Raw genomic sequence first — 25,617 nt, 5'->3', positions numbered from 1 at the left:
GCTAAGTTACAAAGGGTGGAAAGGGTAAGGATGGAAAGGATAATGGACACAAGGGCACAAAAAGAGGGCGAAAACAAAAGGTATAAAGTAGACAAAAAATTTACCATAGTAGCATTATAAAATGTAACATATGTAATATATGTTATATTTAAATATATACTGATATATTATATTATTACATTACATTATATTTTTATATAATATATACAATACATAACAAATCCGGGCAGCACGGTGCCAGAGGGGTTAGTGGGTCTGCCTCACAATACGAAGGTGCTGAGTAGTCTGGGGTTCAATCCCAGGCTCGGGATCTTTCTGTGTGGAGTTTGCATGTTCTCCCCGTGACTGCGTGGGTTCCCTCCGGGTACTCCGGCTTCCTCCCACCTCCAAAGACATGCACCTGGGGATAAGTTGATTGGCAACACTAAATTGGCCCTAGTGTGTGAATGTGAGTGTGAATGTTGTCTGTCTATCTGTGTTGGCCCTGCGATGAGGTGGCGACTTGTCCAGGGTGTACGCCGCCTTCCGCCCGATTGTAGCTGAGATAGGCTCCAGCGCCCCCCGCGACCCCGAAGGGAATAAGCGGTAGAAAATGGATGGATGGATGGATGGACATAACAAATCCCAATTACTCTGTGCAATATTACAGTATATTCACACAGACAATATTTATCAGTGAGTTCAGTTGACAAGAAACTATCTAATTGTCATTATATAAAGGCAGATGGGTTTTTTCAAATATGGTTCTTAGTTTTTTGTGAATGATGTTTAAAAGGAGATGCACTTTTTTGGAATTCTGCCCGTCATCCACAATCCTTAGGTGAGACAAGAACTCATTTGTTGTTCCTTTTTCTCTGCATTCTAAATAGTGAAAAACTGCTAATAAGAGACGGCTAACAATGCAGGTAGTGGGAATATGATCTATTCCGCCTAAAAAGCCCTCTAAAAACCCTTCCAAAAACCTCTGACAACCTTACATGCTGTAGTACAGTATGTAATGTAATAACAGGCACATTATATCATGCTGATGATGTGCACACACACCAGAAGCCCTGCAGGCCACCATTACAGCTGCAGAAAAGGCATACAACAGACTAGGATTGTCTATTAACATATTAAAGACAGAAGTCCTCTGCCAGTGGTCATCAGAACCCCCACATAGACTTCCAACTCTCACCATTGCGGGCTGCCCACTCACCATCGTTCCACACTTCAAATACCTGGGAAATATCCTCTCAGATGACTGCAGCAATTAACCAGGACATACAACATTGGGTCAAAGAGGCCTCATCCTCCTTTGGGCGGCTGAGGAAGAGAGTCTTCAACAATAATAACCTCCACATCCACACCAAAGTCTCAGTCTATGCATCACAACCCTTCTATGTGGCTGTGAGACATGGACCATCTATTCTCGCCACCTCAAGATGCTGAAGGCATTTCATATAATGTCTTCGAATCGCGATTCTCACGTTGTGCGATTCAGAATCGATTCTCATTTTTTTTAAATCTATTTTTTTTTTTTAATATTATTTTGTTTATTTATTTATATATTTATTTTTTGATTGATTAATCAATCCAACAAAACAATACACAGCAATACCATAACAATGCAATCCAATTCCAAAACTAAACCCGACCCAGCAACACTCAGAACTGCAATAAACAGAGCACTTGAGAGGAGACACAAACACGACACAGAACAAACCAAAAGTAGTGAAACAAAAATGAATATTATCAACAACAGTATCAATATTAGTTACAATTTCAACATAGCAGTGATTAAAAATCCCTCATTGACATTATCATTAGACATTTATAAAAATGTAAAAAAAAGAACAATAGTGTCACAGTGGCTTACACTTGCATCGCATCTCATAAGCTTGACAACACACTGTGTCCAATATTTTCACAAAGATAAAATAAGTAATATTTTTGGTTCATTTAATAGTTAAAACAAATTTACATTATTGCAATCAGTTGATAAAACATTGTCCTTTACAATTATAAAAGCTTTTTACAAAAATCTACTACTCTGCTTGCATGTCAGCAGACTGGGGTGGATCCTGCTGAAATCCTATGTATTGAATGAATAGAGAAACGTTTTGAATCGGGAAAATATCGTTTTTGAATCGAGGATCGCGTTGAATCGAAAAAAAAATCGATTTTGAATCGAATCGTGACCCCAAGAATCGATATTGAATCAAATCGTGGGACACCCAAAGATTCACAGCCTTACTATTTTTAGCACACTGATGAGGCGCTCTGCAGGGAGGTGCACAAAATACCATAGAGTATTCATGCCTCTGGAATGATCCAAATGCAAGAACATACATATTGCAAGACGTTTTTTCATATAGGAAGTATGTTAATAATATATTTCCGAAATAATAAAAACGAACACGTTAAAAAAATTGCCGCGAGACACCAGAACGTATCAATTCAATTTGTTTTTATTAGCCTTTAATGTCATCCAGCAGCCATACAACTTATAAAATGATAGAGTTGAATAGACAATATGTCTAGTATGTTTTATTTATGACTGTCTTAATGTGTTGACACACACAAGTAGGACAAAGTATTGTCTGTCCAGCTATCTTTGCAGTGCGGTCCCCTTTTTTTTTCCACAGCCGCGTGTGTAAGTGTGTTTGTCCACAGAATTTAGACGTGCTCAATAAAGACGTAAAGTATCGCCCGCGGAACAGCTTCAGCATTGATAAATCACATTGAGGGATTATAATTGCATCTTTTCCTCTCAGTATTGTGGGTGTTCTAATGATCCTCATATATTTTGCATATTCATGAAGACAGACAGGCTAAATGGATTATGCTCCTTGCTCGCTCTGATGCAATCCTTTGTGCACAAGTTTAGTAGATCAGCTTTGCATGTGCTATCAAGTATGTTAGCATGTTAATACACACAAACCTTTAGTCAATCAGGCCCTAAGTGCATGCATATTTCTTCTTTCAGACTCTTGACTCTGCACTGTAAAAAATGACCGTAGAAATTACGGCAAGCAAGTGTTAAAAAGCAACAGTAAAACACTGTCAAATAAAAAATTGTAGTAGATGAAGTAGATTCCTGCAGATCAAGAAACAGAACAAAACCTAATTTATCATGGTTACAATATGTAAAAAAAACACATGACTTTATTGTGAAAATGTTGAAAAATTGTAAAATGCATTTACGAATACTGTAATGTCAGGGACATGCAAATACTCTAAAATTAACAGTATTATTCTGTCTAAATTAAAGATTATGCAAATTGTACATTTAAATTTACAGCATCGGACCGTTAAGCATTCAGCAAAATAATACCTACATTTCTACAAAAATAAAACGTTAAATATATGGTATATTTTATTGTATGATATGCTGTTTTCATGAAATAAAACATACTTAATTTAAGTATAATTAACCCCAGAGAAAACTTGTTTCTGCTGACCTCTGCTGTATGTGTAGTGGACATAAAATAATATTGTTGATTGGGCCAGGTCCCAACATTGACAATTTAGTTCGTATTAGAGCAGCTGTCCACTGCAGATTGAACACTGGATCTTGAACACGAAGGTACCTATTCGTTTGGCCGGAGAACATATAAGAAATAAATGTTAAACGGCGACATTAGCCAGCAGCATCGAGCTATGCACATACATACAAAATATGACAGAAAAAGAAATAAACAGTAGCCCGTTTACTGGCATAACCACTCATCAAATTTATTCTTCAGACAATGATGTAAAAGTGCCAAAATGTAAGGAGAAAATACACCATATCTGGTGAGCCTTGCAAAACTATACACACTTGGTCGATGAAACGCTATCCATCCATCCTGCGTCATGACGAAAACGTCCAGGCCGCAGATGAATCCTTTTCACATTTTTCAGGCTTTTTCTCATAAAAGCTTCCTTGAGTGTGGCTAGGAAGAGAGCGTCACCAATATTCTCACAGTAGGAAATAAATATAATGAAAAGAGAGCCATCACGTATGCAAAGCTGTCAGAAATTGGAAACAAACACACTTCACTAAATCTGCAAAAGCGGTTTTGAAAGACCTTCAAAAGACTAGACCAGTGGTTCCTAACCTGGGTTCGATCGAACCCTAGGGGTTCGGTGAGTCGGCCTCAGGGGTTCGGCGGAGGTCAAAACACACCCGACTCATCGTGTTAATACAAACTTCTCCCTATCAGCGTATTATGGATACGGCAACAGCTGACTGGTTTGCAGGTGTGTAATTTGTTGTGAGTTTATGCACTGTGTTGGTTTTGTTGTTTGAACAAGGTGATGTTCATGCACGGTTCATTTTATGCACCAGTAAAAAAACATGGTAACACTTTAGTATGGGCAACATATTCACCATTAATTAGTTGCTTATTAACATGCAAATTAGTAACATATTGGCTCTTAACTAGTCATTATTAAGTACTTATTAATGCCTTATTCGGCATGGCCTTATTATAACCCTAACCCTCTAACCCTGACCCTAACCCTAACCAAATAACTCTAAATTAAGTCTTTATTACTTAGAATATGTTCCCCTAGTGTCCAAATAACTCTAAATTAAGTCTTTGTTACTTAGAATATGTTCCCCATACTAAAGTGTGACCAAAAACATATAACTTTGTCTTGAATTTGAAAAAAAATAACATTTTATATTTCACTAAAGAAGGGTTCGGTGAATGCGCATATGAAACTGGTGGGGTTCGCTACCTCCAACAAGGTTAAGAACCACTGGACTAGACTATACAGGTATAGTAAGATCCTATAGGGCTGATGAAAATTCCCGAAAAGACCTGTGGAGGGCAGCAATACGCTTAAGATGCGTCTAGCCTGCCGAAAACCAAAGAAGAAGAAGAAGCTTTCTTGAAAATAATTTGGTGACCTTAGTTTTGCTCGATTAAAAGGCAGCTAAGGTCTTGCTAGCCACCTTTAGCTACTGTTTTAGTCTTTAAGGACGTGTTAAAGTTGAGATAGTGGAGTATTGCATAGCATCGTTGTTTTAGGGGTTTGTTTTAAAGCATTGGCCTCCTTAGCTTTTGGGTAGCAAAATGTTTTGTTGTAATTTTGTGGGGTTATGTATATGCGCTTCATTGTAAACTGCATCAAAATGAACCACGCTGTGTGTTTAAGTGTGCTGAAACTGTTTGCAAGCATCTATTTAACAGATACGGAGCATTAAGGTTAATTTCAATAGCTCACTTGAAGGAACCCGTGGAAGGCCGTGTTGTGTGTTGTCCGGTGAAAGGTTGCACAAATACTTTCAAGTTAAAATCCTCATTTACTGCTCACATGTCTCGGAAACACAGGCATTTTGCAAATACTAGCATCAGTGAGTTATACAAAGAATGTACCTAGTCATCATCATCTACAATACCCAAAACCAGTGAAGTTGGCACGTTGTGTAAATCGTAAATAAAAACAGAATACAATGATTTGCAAATCCTTTTCAACTTATATTCAATTGAATAGACTGCAAATACAAGATACGGTACTTAAGGTTCGAACTGGGAAAACATTGCTATTTTTTGCAAATATTAGCTCATTTGCAACATGTTTCAAAAAAGCTGTTACAAGTGACAAAAAAGGTTGAGAAAGTTGAGGAATGCTCATCAAACACTTATTTGGAAAATCCCACAGGTGAACATGCTAATTGTGAACAGGTGGGTGCCCTGATTGGGTATAAAAGCAGCTTCCAGTCATTCACAAACAAGGATGGGGCGAGGGTCACCACTTTGTGAACAAATGCGTGAGCAAATTGTCAAACAGTTTAAGAACAACATTTCTCAACAAGCTATTGCAAGGAATTTAGGGATTTCACCATTTACCATCTGTAATATCGTCAAAAAGTTCAGAGAATCTGTAGAAATCACTGAAAGGCCGAAAACCAACATTGAATGCCCGTGACCTTCGGTCCCTCAGGCGGTACTGCATCAAAAAGCGACATCAGTGTGTAAAGGATATCACCCCATGGGCTCAGGAACACTTCAGAAAACCACTACAGTTTGTCGCTACATCTGTAAGTGCAAGCTAAAACTCTACTATGTAAAGCGAAAGCCATTTATAAATGATAAATGTTCAACCATGTCTGGACAAGTGGCTCATTTTTCTTCATATATGGACACTTACTGTTTTTTTTTATTTCTCACCTCTGTTTTTTGGGTATACCCAACATATTACCAATTGGTTCAATCTGTTCTCAGAGATAATGGAAGTGTAAAAACGGTTTATTTTGGCTTGGTTCTTTCCTTAATAATCTACTATATTCAGTTGCTGAGTATAAAATCTATCACAACCAACTGTAATTTGTCATGTAATTTCTAATTTGCTTTTTTACATTAAAACCACAACTTCCAGTAATTTACAGTAAAGTTTAATGTTGCAATATAAAAACTACCGCACAGCTGATTAGATTTACAATTTATTTTTAATGTGAATTATTATAAACGGGTTTATATTAAATTATTTATAAAGCAAATTTCTGTAATTGGATTTGTTATGTAAATAATTTTAGACTAAATTACTGCAAATATGTTAACAACATATTTGTGTTTATCATGGTAATTTACCGTAAGCAAAAACATTTCTCTATTGTAAAATAAACAAATTCCTCAATAACACATTGTACGTAATGTTTCATACGTACAATGTGATTACTGTGATTTCCATGGGTTTTGTTTTAAAAAAAGTTTAACAATATAACTGTTTTTTCAAGCAAAAACCGTTGTCAACTGTAAAAGTAACGGATTCAACATCAACATACCGTAATGACCGATACATTTTGACTGCATTTTTTACAGGTAATTCCTGGCAACCACAGCCAGTATTTTACCGTAAATTCTACTGATTTTTTTTTACAGTGTAATTTTTAAAATACAACACTATTATTAAAAATGTATGATATATAACTGTAATTAATTAAAATTAATCTCCCATTGTGATTAATTTGTCGACAAATGTTAATCATTTGACACATTACTTTATGGTATTCAGATTAAATCATATGGTTTAGCATATTTTACACCATATTCATGTCAGCCATATTCTATATTGCCAAACACCTCTGAACACATTTGGATATGTTATAGTTCTATTATCATTAGATTTTAGAGGACGCAGTTTGGCCACTTTATATACATTATAGTGTCGTCTCACTCTACGTGCTGTCATATCCCATCCACACACCCCATGATCACACTTTTTGGACTACTTTTGTGTTTGTTGCTATCATACGGTAGGATGCTGCCTTATCTGGAAACAAACCTGTGTGGTAACCGATGTCAATGACAGCGTGCAAAGACAACGATAGGTTGTTAAACATTTGTCAATCCCTTCCTCGCTCGGGTTTGCCTGACCACTATTAGACCAACACGGCAAGTAAGCATAAGTTATAATGTTGAATTTGAATTCAGAAATTAGATTGCTTTGCAACAATCCAAAAGCCCTGGCTATCAGTTTATTGTCCGGCATGACTTTTATTTTTTATATATTTTTTTTATTTTAACAAACATCCACAATGTGAGACAAAAATACACATCTTTATAACGTGCATTCATTCAGACAAAAAACTTTAGCAAGCACTAAGTCGACTCGGCTATAGGTAGAACTCGACTCCAATTCCAACAGTTCTATCGATTATCTTTTATTTTCATTCATTAATGTTGAGTGAGTACGTTTTACAATTTGATATATTTATAAAGCTTCTGAAGCATATTAAAAGCTTAAACCTGGATTTGTGCCCAAACAGTATGTTTAGCTTGTAAGCTTCCTTTGTTGCCAGAGAACAAAGGAAATTACTATTATTATTATAGGAAGGAGAGATTTTAAAGATGAGTCTAATTATTAGACTCATCTTTAAAATCTCTCCTTGTTGTAATTGTTGGATTAGACTCTAATCCAACAGTTACAACAGTCACTTTTATGACAAATTTTGATTCAAAACGGGTGAAGAACGTCAACATCAAGCTCGTAAGAGAGTTTAAAGGAGGAGGAGAGAGCCGTGTGTCAAATAAAACATTTTTATGGGCATCTTAATTGCAGTACTAGCCTTTTTCCCCATAAGCAGGTGATTTCAGATCATAACCTCAATGAATCTAACTAGTCTTATTGTTTTGTTTTGTTATCTATATTGCACAATATGACTGGATTGTGGGCATTTCATGTATATTCATTTATAATGATTCCTGTATTATCATACCCAGGCCAACTCTAATTTTGACATACCATACATAAAGATGTGATTCGAAACAAAATAAGCTTTTGTATTTCACTTGACTATACAGTAGTATGAGCTTATAATTTGTTCTTCGACGGAGCTCTTAACTCAAAACCCTTGTATCTTAACGCAATGTCACATATTGAATTTTTTTTTTTTTAATGAATTTATTGGTGCTTGGCCCCAACAAAACATCACAATTTTAAAATGTAACATACCTTTTTAAAAAGAAAAACAAACATTGCGTTGAGAAGTGTTGTTTAAAAACAATACAATAGACTGTATTACAAACAACTACAGTAGTCTCATAAGGTAATGTACAGCACTTACCATGGAGAGAAAACTTACTACGGTATCGCCTTACAGCCGTCAAACACACCATCAGCAATTTCTCTATGTTTTCATGGATAAATGTCCATTGTTTGGATATTATTTTAACGTCCATGGCAGTCGTCATCGACTATCAGTGATACGCTCCAACTTTTTGATGATTTCTTTCTTAGTGGCCACATGCGTGGACAGCACCTTTTAGCTCTTATTTCCAAAATTATGTACACTACTGAATTGGGGTCTTATGTGGACACTTATACTGCCATCTGGTGGTGTCAGAAGAGTATAATATACAATGGAATTTGGGGGAAAAAGTGTAAAATTAAGAATTAACATGTCACTAAACATGAAGTACACGTTTGTGTACTTATGGACTAAGTACATCATATCGAAAGATGATTCTTAGTTTTTATTCTAATTAGGGTCCAATAAGCCCAAATAGCAAAGAGAAATAAAAAAAACATGTAAAAAAACCCATCTTGGGCCTTAAGAGGTTAATGCAATGAATATCATCTACTTCCTACTCAGCACTGTCCTTCACACTCACTTTCTTCAATGCCATGCTTAGAAAAACTAAGTTATTTCCTTCTCTAGCTTTAAGTTAATGCCTGCGAGTATGATCTGGGGCCTTACTCACCCAAGATGTTTTCGGCGGATCTTATGGGGTTCACTGTGACATTTGCTATTCCAACTAATGTCGGGGATGCTTGTAACTCAAATTTTTGCTCGTAACTTAAAGCATAACACTTATCCAAGCGACAGCTCTTATCTCGAAACACTCTTCAGTTGGGGCACTCCTAAATTGAGGTACCACTGTAACATGAAAACATATGCATATGTCTCTGGAAAAACAATGGAACATACACTAAAAAAGAAAGATATTAATCGATGACATGTGATATGTTGTCCCTCTTAACATTCACAATGTTGAATTTTATTATCTCATACCTATAACTTTACTTGCCACGACCACGCTCATTGGTAGAGGGGGCAACAAAGACAATAGTAATACATAAAAACGTGCACAGACACAGTGTGAAGGCGTCGATAACTCTCTGATGTTTATGGAAAAACACCAGCCAAGGTATAAACGAGTGACCCCTGCATGTCACTTTCATGCTGCACATGCACAAAAACACACTCACACACACACACACACACACACACACAGGCACATACACGATAGTTTGTACACTAAACAAAGAGGAGGAGCAGGTGCTACAAATTCAGGTAAAACTGAAAACAGGGACTTTTTCTTGGCTGCACCCCAGCAACATCCACACACGTTTTGCACGCCTATACTCATCACTTCAGGTAAGTTCATCTACAGGAGAGCAATGCATGATGGGAGTCAGAGTCAAATTAAATTTGTATTGCCTAAATGTCTTATGATTCCTGTTATGTTATTTGAAATGTTTCAACTAAAATGCTTATAACAGAGTGTCAACAGACAGTTTACAAAAAAAATTGATTCTTGAATGATTAATTGTTGACAAACGTTTTAAAACAATGCAAACTTTTATGGTCTTGGACGGACGCGTGCGTAGGTGAGACTTTAAAGTCAAACGGCAGCGTGACCTTTGCTAATGTCATGCTAGCTGATAAGCTCAGTGACCTTCTAACAAAGGTCAAGGGGGTTAATAAACAAAAAAAACAACAAAGGGTCCAAGATAAGATTTTTGTTGCCAGCTTCAGGTTGTGCAAAACTGTGTTTTTATTATTTGTTGTACAAAAACATTTCTTACGCTTAATTGTACTTACAGAATGTTCGGGAGTAGATCACTATACGTAATAGCATAATACAAAAACGACAAAAATTATAATTGCTTTTTCTTGAGCAAGTTATGAAAAGACAATTGTTTACATGTGCTTCAAAAACTTAAATCTTAATGCCTAATATCAAGGTTAAAAATACAGATTTGTGAGCAAAAATATTTTTAAAAGGCATTTGTCAATTTTCTTTTCAGTAATGTATATTAAAATGTGATATATCCCTTTTTTTTAATTAGCAAAAAGAAAAGAAAAATACCAAACAGTATTGTATGGGTTTTACTTGCAATGTATCTCACCTTGTAGTTACTTAAGTAAAATAGCCCTACTTATTCATAAAACATATCATAAGACTTTGATTTGAGGCATTTCATTTTACTTGAAGTTTGCAGTGTCTAAATACAAATACGTCAAGAAAACTGAATGTTTGCTTAATTTAAATGCAAAAGTTTTATTTTTATTTTTTTCAAAGGCAATTGCAGTATTTTTTTAAACATTACGACACGACACTGCTTGGACTAAAGTTTTGAGTGTTTTTTTTTTCTTTTGTTGACTGGAAACTTCACGCCTGCTGTTTATTCTCCAAACACCCAAAATGCATCCCTGCTGACGGGGCTCTGACCTCTCACACCACAAGGACATTCCTCCTGAGGAGAAAGAGACGTGTGTGTGTGTGTGTGTGTGTGTGTGTGTGTGTGTGTGTGTGTGTGTGTGTGTGTGTGTGTGTGTGTGTGTGTGTGTGTGTGTGTGTGTGTGTGTGTGTGTGTGTGTGGAAGTGTGTATGTGACAAGTCATGAGAACCAAATCGCTTCTGCTATTCAATTTCACATTCGTATGTTTTCTTTCCTCTCACTTTGTGTGTCTCAGCCGTGTTGAAGATGGGAAATCTCACTCTTGTGGCCGTCATAGCAGGTAACTACAAGTGGAAGACACCTCCTAAAAATGCCATCTAGAACACAGCGAACACATTAAGAAAGTTGCAAAGCCCAGATAACTGATGGCTGCAAACAATGTCCACAGTTAAGAACTTCTCTGTTTTCTTTTCTTTCAGTTCTCTTCACTCTTTTCACTGAAACCGAAGCAAGTAAGGTCAAAACTCTACCTTTGTTTTCATCTCTGAGGCTGTTTTTGTGTGGTTTGTGGAGAAACTTAAATGTGCTGTTTGCAGCAAATAGGTGGCTGCATAGAATGTGCTCTGGTGCTCTCTTTTCTTATTGTTTTTTTCCACTTTATTCATGTGAAACCATTTTTATATATTTTTTAATCAATCTTGAATTTATTTTCCAGCATGTTTTGTACTAAAACTAATTCATGGGGAACATGTTGAATGATTATTTTTTTTAGTATAGTATAACCATTTAAATATCATTAAAACATAACTGTTACTCTTCCCAACTCTACGTCGATAAGGATCCAATTCCAGTAGCAATTCTGGCGAATAAGTTGCCTGTATTTTAACAACAAATCTACTGACTTTTTTTTACAGTGTATAAACACCTCTGCCCTTTATTTGTTAAATATGTTCTCTTAAACTACAATTGGAAACATATTGTACCTGTATGCTGGGCGGTGGCATTCCTATATTTTTGGGTTTAGAACACCACCTACAGCTAGTCTATGTTTCCAATGGTGGTTTGAGAGAACAGATTAAAAAAAAAAAGTGTCACTATTAGGGAGTTAGAGGGGAACAGCACTTTTTTTTTTTTATTGTGCCTATCAATCACAATCCTTATGTAAGACAACAACAAATCTGCTTTTCCTTTTTTATTGATTTGTAAATTGTAACTAAATGCGATCAGAAGTCAGCTGACAAAGCCCTTAAAAAAACATCCAACACCTTCATTAAGGTTTTATATACATGCTGTAAATATACATGTAATGTAGTAACGGGCACATTTGTAATAACATTTAATATCTACATATTTTGCTCATTTTAAGCATACGCGGCGCATTAATATAAAAAACGCATCACGACGTTCACTTTGTTTCCCCAACAACATCACTGATTATCACTCCCTACAGCCTTCATGAGATCCAACAACATAATAAAACATCACTTACTGCACAATATCTGCTGTCAATAGGATGCAGACTGATTGAATCGTGTTTTTGTACAGTTTAGATGAAAAATTACTCAAAAATCTCGCGAAAAATAGGGGGATGGAACCAAATGTCTTTTTGTGTCGTTCTCTGAATTTCCTGGTCTAAATTGGCTGTCAAAGTGTACCAACATGTCAGATTATCCTTCTCCTTCTACTATCCTGGTGAGAGGCATTATTTATGATCTACAACAGGGGTGCCAAATAGATTTTTCTCCATGCAGACCTTGAGCTAAAATGAGTTTGACACCCCTGAACTACAATAAACTTCCACGAGCAGGGAAGCGAGGAAACAGGTTACCACTCGATCATGTAAACATAGTCAATCATGGATCAAAGTTTATTTTCATAGCCCTTATTCACAAGTGTCTCAAAGGGCTGCACAAGCAACAACATCAGGGCAAGAAAAAAACTCAACCCAATAGGCACAATGAGAAACATTGGAGGGGACCACAGATGCATCTGGGGATCCGCCCAAGGTCGACCGGTGCAATGGACGTCGAGTGGCTATAGTTAATAATGTGAGAGTCCAATCCATAGTGGGGCCAGCAGGGGATCATCTTGAATGAAAAAATGGCAGCAGCGCAGAGACATCCCCAACTGATGCACAGAGGCGTGGTCCACCCCGGGTCCCGACTTTGAACAGCAAGCGCATCATCTGTGGTCACCTAATAACCTCTCCATGCAGGGGAGGGGGGCAGAGCAGAAAAGAAAAGAGACGGCAAATCAACTGGTCTATGGAGGCTCTATTTAAAGGCGAAAGTATTCAAATGAGTTTTAAGATGGGACTTGAATGTTTCTACTGACGTAGCATCTCAAACTGTTACCGGTAGGGCATTCCAGAGTACTGGAGCCCAAATAGAAAACACTCTATAGCCTGCAGTCTTATTTTGGGCTCTGGGAATCATTTACAAGCCGGAGTTCTTGGAACGCAGATTTCTGGCCGGGACATATGGTACAATACAATCAGCAAGATAGGATGGAGCTAGATCGTATAGTATTTTATACGTAAGTAATAAAACCTTAAAGTTGCATCTTAAGTGCACAGAAATCCAGTGCAGTTGAACCAGTATAGGCATAATATGATCAAACTTTCTTGTTCTTATCAAAAGTCCAGCAGCCGCATTTTGTACCAACTGTAATCTTTTAATGCTAGACATAGGGAGACCCGAAAATAATACGTCACAGTAATCGAGATGAGACGTAACGAACGCATGAATAATGATCTCAGCGTCGGTGGTGGACAAAATGGAACGGATTTTAGCTATGTTAAGGAGATTAAAGAAGGCTGTTTTAGTAACACTCTTAATGTGAGACTCAAATGAGAAAGTTTGGGTCGAAGATAATCCCGAGATTCTTAACCGAGTCCCTTTGTGTAATGTTTGGTTGTCAAATGTTAAGGTTGTAGCATTAAATAGGTGCCGTTGTCTAGCAGGACCAATAATCAGCATTTAAGTTTTATTAGCGTTGAGTTGCAAAAAGTAAGTTGACATCCATTGATAATTTCATTTAGACACGCCTCTAGTTGACTGCAATCTGGCGTGTTGGTCAGCTTTTGGGGCATGTAGAGTTGGGTGTCATCAGCATAACAGTGAAAGCTAACACCATATTTGCGTATGATGTCACCTAGCGGCAGCATGTAGATGCTGAAGAGTGGAGGGCCAAGAACCGAACCCTATGGAACTCTGCACGTTACCTTAACGTACTCTGAGATCATATTGTTGTGGAAAACGCACTGCATCCTGTCAGTAAGATAGGAGTTAAACCAAGAAAACGCTAAGTCTGACATACCAATACGTGTTTTGATACGTTCTAATAAAATGTTATTATCGGCGGTATCGAAAGCAGCCCTGAGATCAAGTAGCAGCAACATGGATGACGCATCAGCATCCATAGTTAGCAATAGATCATTAGTCATTTTTGCGAGGGCTGTCTCAGCAGAGTGATGTGCCCTGAAACCGGACTGAAAGGGTTCACAGAGATTGTTAGACACTAAGTGTTCATTTAGCTGCTGTGCAACAATTTTTTCGAGGATTTCCAAGATAAAGGGTAGGTGGGACACCAGCCGGTAGTTTACCATGAGGTGAGAATCGAGGTTAGGTTTTTTGAGCAGAGGAGGAATAACCACGTTTTTGAATGCTAGGGGAACAGTGCCAGAGGAAAGTGACACGTTTATAATATTTAGCACTGATGGTCCTAATATTACAAACAGCTCCTTGATAAGTTTCCCAGGAAGTGGATCAGGTAAACATGTTGTTTGTTTTGTCCCATTTACACATCGCAGGAGTTCCTCAGAATGTTATTTAATCAAAAAAAGAGAGAGACTATTTTGGAGGGCAATATACGTCGTACATACATTCGTATCTGTGTTAATAGAAACCAGTTGTAGCTGGTACGCGTTGTCTTTAATTTCCTTTCTGATAAGTTAAATTTTCTTATCAAAGAAATTCAGAAAGTAATCAGCCGAGTGGGTGGAGCTACTGGGAGGAGTCCCTTGTTGGGTTAGCAATGCTCCTGTACTGAACAAATATCTAGGATCGTTTTTATTGAGATTGGAGTTGTAATTAGCTTTAGCGAAGGTAAGCATGTGTTTCTAAATTATTAAACTATCACTGCATGCTTGATGGAAAACCTCAAGTTTAGTCGCACACCATTTGCATTCCAACTTTCTACGTGATAGTTTAAGAGCTCTATTTTCTTCTGTAAACCAGGGGGTATGCCTTTTAGGGGCCTTTTTTTAGCTTTAGGAGTGCTATACTATCAATGGTGTCGCACAGGGCATCGTTAAAGTTGTTAGTGAGGTTATCAAAAGAGCCCACATCATTTGGGAATGGCGCCATTACCGAAGGCAGTAGGCCAGCAAGAGTCATAGCTGTGACAGCATTAAATAAATAGTTCATTTGCGTTAGCTATTATAATAACAAAATCACTATTACTTGTTTAATAGTCAGGTCACGAAATGTAAATGGAGTATTGTTAGCGCTTTTTGGATAGTTTTTAATTGGGTTTTATTGGTGGAATAAAGGACCTCTCATTGACGCCGCTGTAAGCAGACTTTTATTTACGTTTATTTACGAGTTAGAATGCTTTAAAAAGAATACATCCGTTGTCATGTCTTTCATAATGATTGTAAACGACAGACAAAATTCCAAAAAAAGTTGAGTTTCCTTTCAAGCTTTGTAGAAAATTGCTTTTTAGTCTGAATAAGATATACTGTATCATAGTTGTCAATCAGGATTGTCTCACACAAATACGCTTCTTGGGCGTAAAAGATATTCCAGGGCGAAAAAATGGATGCTAGTTCCTTATACCCCAGCAGGCACAAGACATTGAAACAACGTTGAGAACTTCTTGGATTAGGTCCTGAGGTTGAGCAACTCAAACCTAACGTTGGAACAACGTGCTTTTTGACATTGTTTAAACAATGTTGGATTTTGACCTTGATTTGACAATTGAATTTTGGTCATTTTCCAACCAATATATTACAACACAAATACGTTGAAGCAACATGCTTTTTGACAACGTTTATTCAATGTCAGGTTGTGACGTAGATTTGACCTTTTAAATTTTGTAATTTCACAACCAACAACGTGGATCCAACATTAGACATCAACGTTGTCTCAATTTACAAATACAGCCGGCCCGGCTGCACTAAATGATAATATAAATACATTTAATAAAGTCAAATACAAATAAGGCAACAAGAGAAGTATCCTACACTTCTCTTTTGTAAAGTAAATCTGAACAGCCGACATGGGCATCTACATCAACTATATGATTTGCCTGAGAAGCTGGACAGGACAAAAAAAAAAAAAAAAATTTTGCAATGCTGTTTCAAAGTCAATTTTAAAGGATATATATGTATAATCAACATCATATCAATGTTTTGTGCTTGCTGTGACGCAGCGCACACACACTGTGCATAGGGCCTCATTTGCGTGAAGAAGCACTTGTAAAATGTCAAATAATGAATGATAGAGTGCTCTGAATCCAATGTGAAACATATTTATAGTCTCTTCCTGCTATGTCATTGATAAGAATATAATGGAAATGTATCCAGGGGTTTCTATATTACTGGTTAGTGAAATTGTGCACTTTACTAAACACTGCTTTTTGTAACATAACATTATAACCACACTTTACATGGTTGAACCAGGATATACAGTGCATCAAGAAAGTATTCACTTTTTCCAAATTTTGTTATGTTACAGCCTAATTCCAAAATGGAGTAAGTTAATTTTGGTCCTCAAAATTCGACAGCCAATACCCCATAATGACAATGTGAAAAGTTTTTTTTTTTGTCAATTTGAAAATGTATTAAAATAAAAATACAAATACGATGCCTCTAGCTTGGCCCACCAATCTTTGGACAGTTTCGCCAATTCCTATTTGCCTTTTTCTCTGCAGCACCTCTCAAGCTCCATCAGGTTGGATGGCAAGCATAGGTTTTCATCCAGGATGTCTCTGTACATTGCTACATTCATCTTTCCCTCTATCCTCACTAGGGATGTCCGATAATGGCTTTTTGCCGATATCCGATATTCCGATATTGTCCAACTCTTTCATTACCGATACCGATATCAACCGATACCGATATCAACCGATACCGATGTATACAGTCGTGGAATTAACACATTATTATGCCTAATTTGGACAACAAGGTATGGTGAAGATAAGATCCCTTTTTTTACAAATTAATCAAATAAAATAAGATAAATAAATTAAAAATATTTTCTTGAATAAAAAATAAAGTAAAACAATACAAAAACAGTTACATAGAAACTAGTAATTAATGAAAATGAGTAAAATTAACTGTTAAAGGTTAGTACTATTAGTGGACCAGCAGCACGCACAATCATGTGTGCTTACGGACTGTATCCCTTGCAGACTGTATTGGTATATATTGATATATAATGTAGGAACCAGAAATATTAATAACAGAAAGAAACAACACTTTTGTGTGAATGAGTGTGAATGAGTGAATGGGTTCGTGCACTAATTGTAAGTGTATCTTGTGTTTTTTTATGTTGATTTAATTTAAAAAAAAATGTTTTTAAATAAAATAAAATAAAAACGATACCGATAATAAAAAAACGATACAGATATTTTCCGATATTAAATTTTAAAGCATTTATCAGCCGATAATATCGGCCTGCCGATATTATCGGCTGATAAATGCTGATAAATGCTTTAAAATCTCTAATCCTCACTAATCTCCCAGTTCTTGCCGCTAAAAAAAACATCCCCACAGCATGATGCTACCACCACCATGCTTCACTGTAGGGATGGTATTGGTCTGGTGACGAGTGGTGCCTGGTATCCTCCAAACATGATGCCTGGCATGCACGCCAAAGAGTTTAATGTTTGTCTCGTCAGACCAGAAAATTTTGTTTCTCATGGTCTAAGAGTTTGTATTTTGGCCACTCTATCATACAGGCCTGATTGGTGGATTGCTGCAGAGGTGTTTGTCCTTCTGGAAGGTTCTCCTCTCTCCGCAGAGGAATGCTGTAGCTCTGACAGAGTGACCATCTGGTTCTTGGTCACCTTCCTGACTAGACTAAGATGAATGCATTATTGCCGCCTAATCTACAATGTTTTTTTATAAGACGAGTGCAGGCTCATAACTTGAGAGGCTTTGGATATTTCTTATTGCCGAGAGCTCAAACCACTCAAAAACGTTATTGTGTGTCTGTATGCGGAGTAAAACTATGGAACAAACTGGACTTACAACACAAGTAATGCCAAACTATTAATCTATTTAAACTATTATACAAACATGGGGTCTGGTTCAAATATAGAGATGAGGGTCTTTAATTTGACCGGCTGCTGTACTCTGTCTCAAAGTGTTAACATGTGCTCAATGTTTCCTTACCATTATTGATATGTTGTCTATTACCGTTATCGCTATGTTGTCTATTACCATTGTTGGTATATTCATTATTCCTACATTGTTGATACAAATTATTGTTACAGTGTAATAATTATTGTTACCTGTGGTAATGCCACTATGATACAACATCTGTATTATAATCCTTGAACAAAGTAAGAGTGAAACTCATGTGAATAATCACTGAATGGAGAACTGTGGGTGGGATTAAATAAGTTATCTTCTTCCCACTCCCTTTCAGGCAAAACTGGACAATCATACATTACATACTATACATTACCTTTTGCACTATATTAATTTATATTATTATGTGTTGTCAACTTTGTACTTTTTTTTATGTCATTGCCTGAAATAAATAAATAAATTAAATTAAATAAAAATTGAAAGACGCAAATAAAGCATAATTTGTTAGTTTTGTTAGTTCAATGCAGCAAAATACAGAGACATCCTGGGTAAAAAAACAACTTCCCATCCAAAGAGGAATGGGCGGAACTGCCCAAAGATTGGTGTGTCAGCTTGTGGCATTGTTTTCAAAAAGACCTAAGGATGCAATTGCTGCCAAAAGCGCATCAACATAGTATTAAGCAAAGGCTGTGAACACTTACGTACATGTGATTTTTTTGTTTGTTTCTTATTATTAATAAATATGCAAAATTGAAACAAATATATCACATTGTCATTATGGGGTAGTGTCTGTAGAATTTTAGGGACAAAAATGCATGTGTTCCATTTAGGAAAAAGGCTGTGACATAACAAAATTTGGAAAAAGTTAAGCATTTGTAAATACTTTCCGGATGTACTTTACCCTTGCAGCTCATTCAAATACGAAGGCCCTGCAGGCAACTGCCGCAAACAGCAACTTTAACTGAGTGACCACAATACCATAGAATAATATTAAAAATAAATGGCCTTTGTATATTTAGAGGTCAAAATGAGTCTGATTGTTACATTTTTGTTGTGACTGATGTTTTTTCTATATTGCAGGTGCATTTGTTTATAGTAAGTACACCATTTTTGATTGTCACAGTTACAAAGCATGCACATACTAGTATTTCATCATGCTGTTGGAGGGAGCATGCCTATGTTACTGCATACAGCATAACACAAGGTAGAAGATACAGTAGAACCAGAGAATGTTTATTGTATTGTATTAATAGATGACACTTGAATGTTAATACAGAAATACATGGATTTGTTTTGTAGGAGATATCAATGTTTTCTTTAACCTGTGAAATTGTTTTCTGGCAGACTATGAAAGGCTTCGAATCGTAGGACTGGTCTGTTCAGGCCTTTTGTTTATCGGAGGACTCTGTGTCTTACTGCGTAAGTGTCACATCCAAACATTAAATTAGTTACGTTTTCAATAAGAAGAGCTTAAAGTTTGCATGTACTAAAACATGTGCCAACTTGATAGCACATGCAAAGTTGATCTACTAAACTTGTGAGGATTGTGTCTCTAAGTACGAAACCCAAAACCAGTGAAGTTGGCACGTTGTGTAAATCGTAAATAAAAACAGAATACAATGATTTGCAAATCCTTTTCAACGTATATTCAATTGAATACACTGCAAAGACAAGATATTAATGTTCGAACTGAGAAACATATTTTTTTTTGCAAATAATCATTAACTTAGAATTTAATGGCAGCAACACATTGCCAAAAAGTTGGCACAGGGGCATTTTTACCACTGTGTTACATGGCCTTTCCTTTTAACAACACTCAATAAACGTTTGGGAACTGAGGAGACCAATTTTTGAAGCTTTTTAGGTGGAGTTCTTTCCCATTCTTGCTTGATGTAAAGCTTAAGTTTCACGCTTCATAATGCGCCACACATGGGAGACAGGTCTGGACTACAGGTTGGCCAGTATAGTACCCGCACTCTTTTACTACAAATCCACGCTGTTGTAACGCTTGGCTTGGCATTGTCTTGCTGAAATAAGCTGGGGCGTCCATGAAAAAAACATTGCTTGGATGGCCACATATGTTGCTCCAAAGCCTGTATGTACCTTTCAGCATTAATGGTGCCTTCACAGATGTGTAAGTTACCCATGCCTTGGGCACTAATACACCCCCATACCATCACAGATGCTGGCTTTCTAACTTTGCGCCAGTCCGGATGGTTCTTTTCCTCTTTGTTTCGGAGGACATTACGTCCACAGTTTCCAAAAACAATTTGAACTGTGGACTCGTCAGACCACAGAACACTTTTCCATTTTGCACTAGTCTATCTTAAATGAGCTTGGGCCCAGCAAAGCCGGCAGCGTTTCTGGGTGTTGTTGATAAATGACTTTCGCTTTGCATAGTAGAGTTTTAACTTGCACTTACAGATGTAGCGACAAACTGTAGTTACTGACAGCGGTTTTCTGAAGTGTTTCTGAACCCATGTGGTGATATCCTTTGCACACTGATGTTGCTTTTTGATGCAGTACCGCTTGAGGGATTGAAGGTCACGGGCATTCAATGTTGGTTTTCAGCCTTGCCGCTTACGTGCAGTGATTTCTCCAAATTCTCTGAACTTTTTGATGATATTACGGACCGTAGATGGTGAAATCCGTAAATTCCTTGCAATAGCTCATTGAGAAATGTTGTTCTTGAACTGTTAGACAATTTGCTCACGCATTTGTTCATAAAGTGGTGACCCATGTCCCATCCGTGTTTGTGAATGACTGAGCATTTCATGGAAGCTACTTTTATACCCAATCATGGCACCCATCTGGTCCCAATTATCCTGTTCACCCGTGGAATGTTCCAAATAAGTGTTTGATGAGCATTCCTCAACTTTATCGTCTATTTTGCCACTTGTGCCAGCTTTTTTGAAACATGTTGTAGGCATCAAATTCCAAATGAGCTAATATTTGCAAAAAAACAAACAAAGTTTACCAGTTCGAACGTTAAGTATCTTGTCTTTGCAGTCTATTCAATTGAATGTAGGTTGAAAAGGATTGGCAAATCATTGTATTCTGTTTTTATTTACGATTTACACAACGTGCCAACTTCACTGGTTTTGGGATTTGTAAGTAAAATAAAGAACGCAATCCATTTCACATGTCTGTCTTAATGAATATGGAGAATATATGCTGATCATCACAACACCCACAATACTGGGAGTAGGAGATGCAACAATAATCATTCAGCATGCGCAATGTGATTTAGTGAGGCTGAAACTGCTCTGCAGGCGCTATTTTGTGTCTTTATTTAGTTGGTAAAGTAAGTGCAAACTGGCAGTTACGCACACGCTTGTGAGAATGCAGGTGATTGTGCTGCAAATACAAATGGTGGACAGTGAATCCTGCATCCTACGTATATGTGTCAACATAACTGGACTGTCAAAAATAAAAACTATTGGACATATCGCCTCTTCAACAACATAATTTTGTACTTTTATAGCTGCTGGATGGCTTAAATGGCTGATTAAAACAAACTCAGCTGATGCGTTTTGGTGTCTGCTGGCATTTTTTTTTTAAATCAAATGCTGTTCGGTTTTTTTTAATAGAAAATGTATTATCATAATATATCTCCTATACGAAAAAAATTCTTATAATATGCATTTTATTGTTCGTGGATCATTCCAGGTGCATGAATGCGCTGTTGTGCAAAGTGTGTCAGCGAGCTAAAAATGGTTTCTGTTGTCCTGAATAATAGTACTAATATGACATGCAATTTCATAGATTGCACACGCTGTTTTGCAAGTGGTGTGTGGAGCGTAGTAGATCAGCAGTGTTGGGACTAACGCGTTACAAAGTAACGCGTTACTGTAACGCCGTTAGTTTCGGCGGTAACTAGTAATCTAACGCGTTATTTTTTATATTCAGTAACTCAGTTACCGTTACTACGTGATGCGTTACTGCGTTATTTTGCGTTATTTTTTATGTAGTATCGGCTAGAAACTGAGGATCTGAGTGTGTTTTATTGCAGCGTAGCAGAGACGTGCTTCTGATTCTTCCTCTGCGCTCTCTGTGTGTGTGCGTGTGGGTGTGGGAAGGGGAGGAGAGGGGGGTGCGCAATACAACGTAAACCGTTGGCCAACCAAAAAGTAACCACAGAACACTATACGACTATACAGTATAGTGTTCTGTGGTTACTTTTTGGTTGGCCAAGCGGACGTGACGACAGGCTGTCCCCACTCAGATCCGCACGGACCGGGAGGGGGCGTGCCTTAAGTCCGGCTGGAAATCGGGAGACATTTGGAGAATGGTTGTCCCAGGGAGAGGCACTGAAATTCGGGAGGGTTGGCAAGTATGAGATATTCTCACTTCTTTTCTTTTGTCGAGCACAAAGAAAAGAACATTTTAGTTAAATGTAAGTTGTGTCTTGGATCAAAGATCCCGTCTCCTGCCCAAAACAACAATTCAAATCTGCCTGGTTAGGCTCTGTGTATGTCACGTGTGCCTTCCTTAGCTGAAGCCAGGTTTACAGCTATGTTGTTGATTGATTGATTGATTGAAACTTTTATTAGTAGATTCCGTACAATTGACCACTAAATGGTAGCACCCAAATAAGTTTTTTAACTTGTTTAAGTCGGGGTCCACTTAAATTGATTCATGATACAGATATACACTATCAAATATATACTAACATCATAATACAGTCATCACACAAGATAATCATCAGGGTATATACATTTAATTATTTACATTATTTACAATCCGGGGTGTGGGATATGGAGGGGGGTGGGAGGGGGTTAGGTTTGGTTGGTATCAACACTTCAGTCATCAACAATTGCATCATCAGAGAAATGGACATTGAAACAGTGTAGGACTGACTTGGTAGGATATGTACAGCAAGTAGTGGACACAGAGAGAGAGATCAGAAAGTATAAGAAAAAGTGTCTACATTTGATTATTTACAATCCGAAGAGGTATTATGTGGAAGGGAGGGTGTTAGTTTAGGGTTGTAGTTGCCAGGAGGTGTTCTTTTAGTGCGGTTTTGAAGGAGGATAGAGATGCCCTTTCTTTTACACCTGTTGGGAGTGCATTCCATATTGAAGTGGCATAGAAAGAGAATGAGTTAAGACCTTTGTTAGTTCGGAATCTGGGTTTAACGTGGTTAGTGTTAGTGTTAGTGTTATTATGCTGTTTGTTACTTATGTATGTTATGTTGCAGCTATTTAAAATAGTTTTGTCAATTTGTTCTGGCCTGAAATAAATTGGCCCTTTGAAACATATCTTTGTCTTTGTGTGTTGTATGTAGACCACATTGCTTAGCAGAGTTCAGTGATGCAAATGCATGTCAAGTTGATCAACAGATTGTATTATTCTCCAGTGCAATAACAGTACTGAAATGAAGGCTAAAAGGGCATTAATGGGAGCTTTAAAAAAAAAAGTAGAAGAAGTAACTAAATAGTTACTTTTCACAGAAACGCATTACTTTTTGGTGTAAGTAACTGAGTTAGTAACTGAGTTACTTTTGAAATAAAGTAACTAGTAACTGTAACTAGTTACTGGTTTTCAGTAACTAACCCAACACTGTAGATCAGTCCCTCCGACTAGTGTGCTAGCTGGCAAATTTCACTACAAAATACACCCTTCCTGGTCTTTAGAAACAAATGTGGTGCATTCAAGTAACACATAAAAACCTTCCTGCATGACATTCTGACAATAAAATCTTATTTTCGTCCAAAAATTGGTATGTTTTTTCAAGTTAATTTAAATTATGCAAGCGAGTAATAACCCTTGATTAATCGTGAATAATCCAAATTCAAATGTGTAACTAATCAGACTTCGAAAAATTAAGCACTACTTCCACCACAAATTAACATTTTAATCTCTGATCCAGCAAGCCAGAAATGACTCATTTGAGAAATTAGCAGATACATGTGATATAGCCATTAATATAGACATTTATGCTAATAGCGTGTTGGTTTTAAAAGTTTAGGGTATTTTAACAAAAAATACATTAAAAAAATAATTTAGGTAAGAGGACGATGTTGACACTGGGGCTTTTTCCACCAAAAGTTCAGGAATCTTCAGTTCCTGGAATCTTTATTCCCTTGAACTATAGGTTCCTGTAGAATCAGATAGAGTTTAAAACTAAGGATTTTTTGACACATCAGTGCATCTTTGTGAAATTTATATCAGCATTGACACAATGTGAATACGTTCTCACAAGAACCAGATTACTTTTAATGACATCGAGTTTCACCAAAGCTTTCTTTTCACAGACAACAAGTGCACCCGGAAGCCCAAGTAAGAATTTGTTTTCTACTTTTTAACCCTCTCAGTCCAGTGAATATCCAAACAACCCCCCAATTCCTTAACTGCCATTGTAATCCACACATTTATGGTTTACCTTAGGAAAGAAGATGACAGCAGTGAAATCTGATATGGAACCTGACAAACCAGTTTTCTTGTCGAAGAACAGCAGACAGGCAATGGGTGGAGATAAAGGGTGGGTGGGAGGTTTGGAGGAAGCCACGCCATCTTAGAGAAACCTGCACATACGACCCCCAAAAAAGAAATGGTAAAGAAGAAGTCCAGTTACTTATTTGTTTTCAATGTATATTCTTATAAAATCATCCATGATCCATGCCTTGTTCAACCATGGAAGTTATATATCTATATCTACAAAAGCCATATCCTATTAGTTACTCTATTATAAACACACAGCTTGATGTTTGGTCATTATTGTTGCTCTATGTTTGTAGGGTAATGTTACCTGTGGATAAACATTTCAATCCTACAAACATGTTCCAAAAACATTTGGTGCATGCTGTGGAATCAATTAAAACCTAGTTGGAAACAGTTGCATCATTTCAGTTCTCTATATTTACAACATTTATATCCTCCATTCACAGTATTTCCAGTGCATACGTGTTGCATTAATTTACTATAATAAAACATTGCAGGCATCGATCATCATAACAACGACGAAGTATGTCTTAGTATAACCTTTACTGAAGTTAATCAATCTCCTAAACAAACTGTTGACATGTTCTTTCTTGATAAGCAAACACAAGAAGCGCCCCTCCTTCTCGAGATTCTTAACCCCTGACCCAGGACCAGCGTACACGCCCCTCGAATCTATCCTCTTGCGCTTGTCGCGCAGCTGAAACCGAGCTGGGATCAGTACGCTTTTTTCGCTTCCCCTTTCTAAAAAAGCCCTGCCAACCTGTGGAGCGTTTCAGTAAAGAAGGGTGTTGACGCACGGAGCAGTCGACAAGTCCCAGCTCTTACTTGACATTGTCTTCGTTTTTAGGACTTCAGCTCGTCAAGGGTAAGTTTATCAAACGCATTAGTTTCAGTGTTTTAAGCGAGTTTATATCTCCTCCAGTTCATAAAATGTGCTAAAAAAAATGTCCATCTTTTTTTCTTTTTCTTTTTTA

At 37.1% G+C, this 25,617-nt stretch overlaps 1 protein-coding gene and 1 long non-coding RNA gene across 2 annotated transcripts in view; both read left to right on the top strand.

Moving 5' to 3' along the window:
* The first annotated feature begins 9,673 nt into the window (after nt 1–9,673).
* LOC133597376 (uncharacterized) lies at nt 9,674–24,618 on the top strand. Its single transcript, XR_009814679.1, has 7 exons — nt 9,674–9,853; nt 11,177–11,221; nt 11,361–11,398; nt 19,280–19,294; nt 19,544–19,618; nt 24,457–24,481; nt 24,590–24,618. It is a non-coding gene; the product is annotated as an uncharacterized lncRNA (long non-coding RNA).
* LOC133597366 (FXYD domain-containing ion transport regulator 3-like) overlaps nt 24,614–25,617 on the top strand; it is a 26,047-nt gene continuing 25,043 nt past the window's right edge. The window contains exon 1 of the mRNA XM_061950246.2: nt 24,614–25,508. The gene's annotated coding sequence lies outside the window, so the exon portion shown is untranslated. The remainder of the gene's footprint in view (nt 25,509–25,617) is intronic.

This window comes from Nerophis lumbriciformis, linkage group LG04 (assembly GCF_033978685.3).
Source record: "Nerophis lumbriciformis linkage group LG04, RoL_Nlum_v2.1, whole genome shotgun sequence".
NCBI classification, from domain to species: Eukaryota; Metazoa; Chordata; class Actinopteri; order Syngnathiformes; family Syngnathidae; genus Nerophis; species Nerophis lumbriciformis.
Note: the sequence above shows the minus strand (reverse complement) of the source record. Positions and strands in the feature narration are given on the sequence as shown.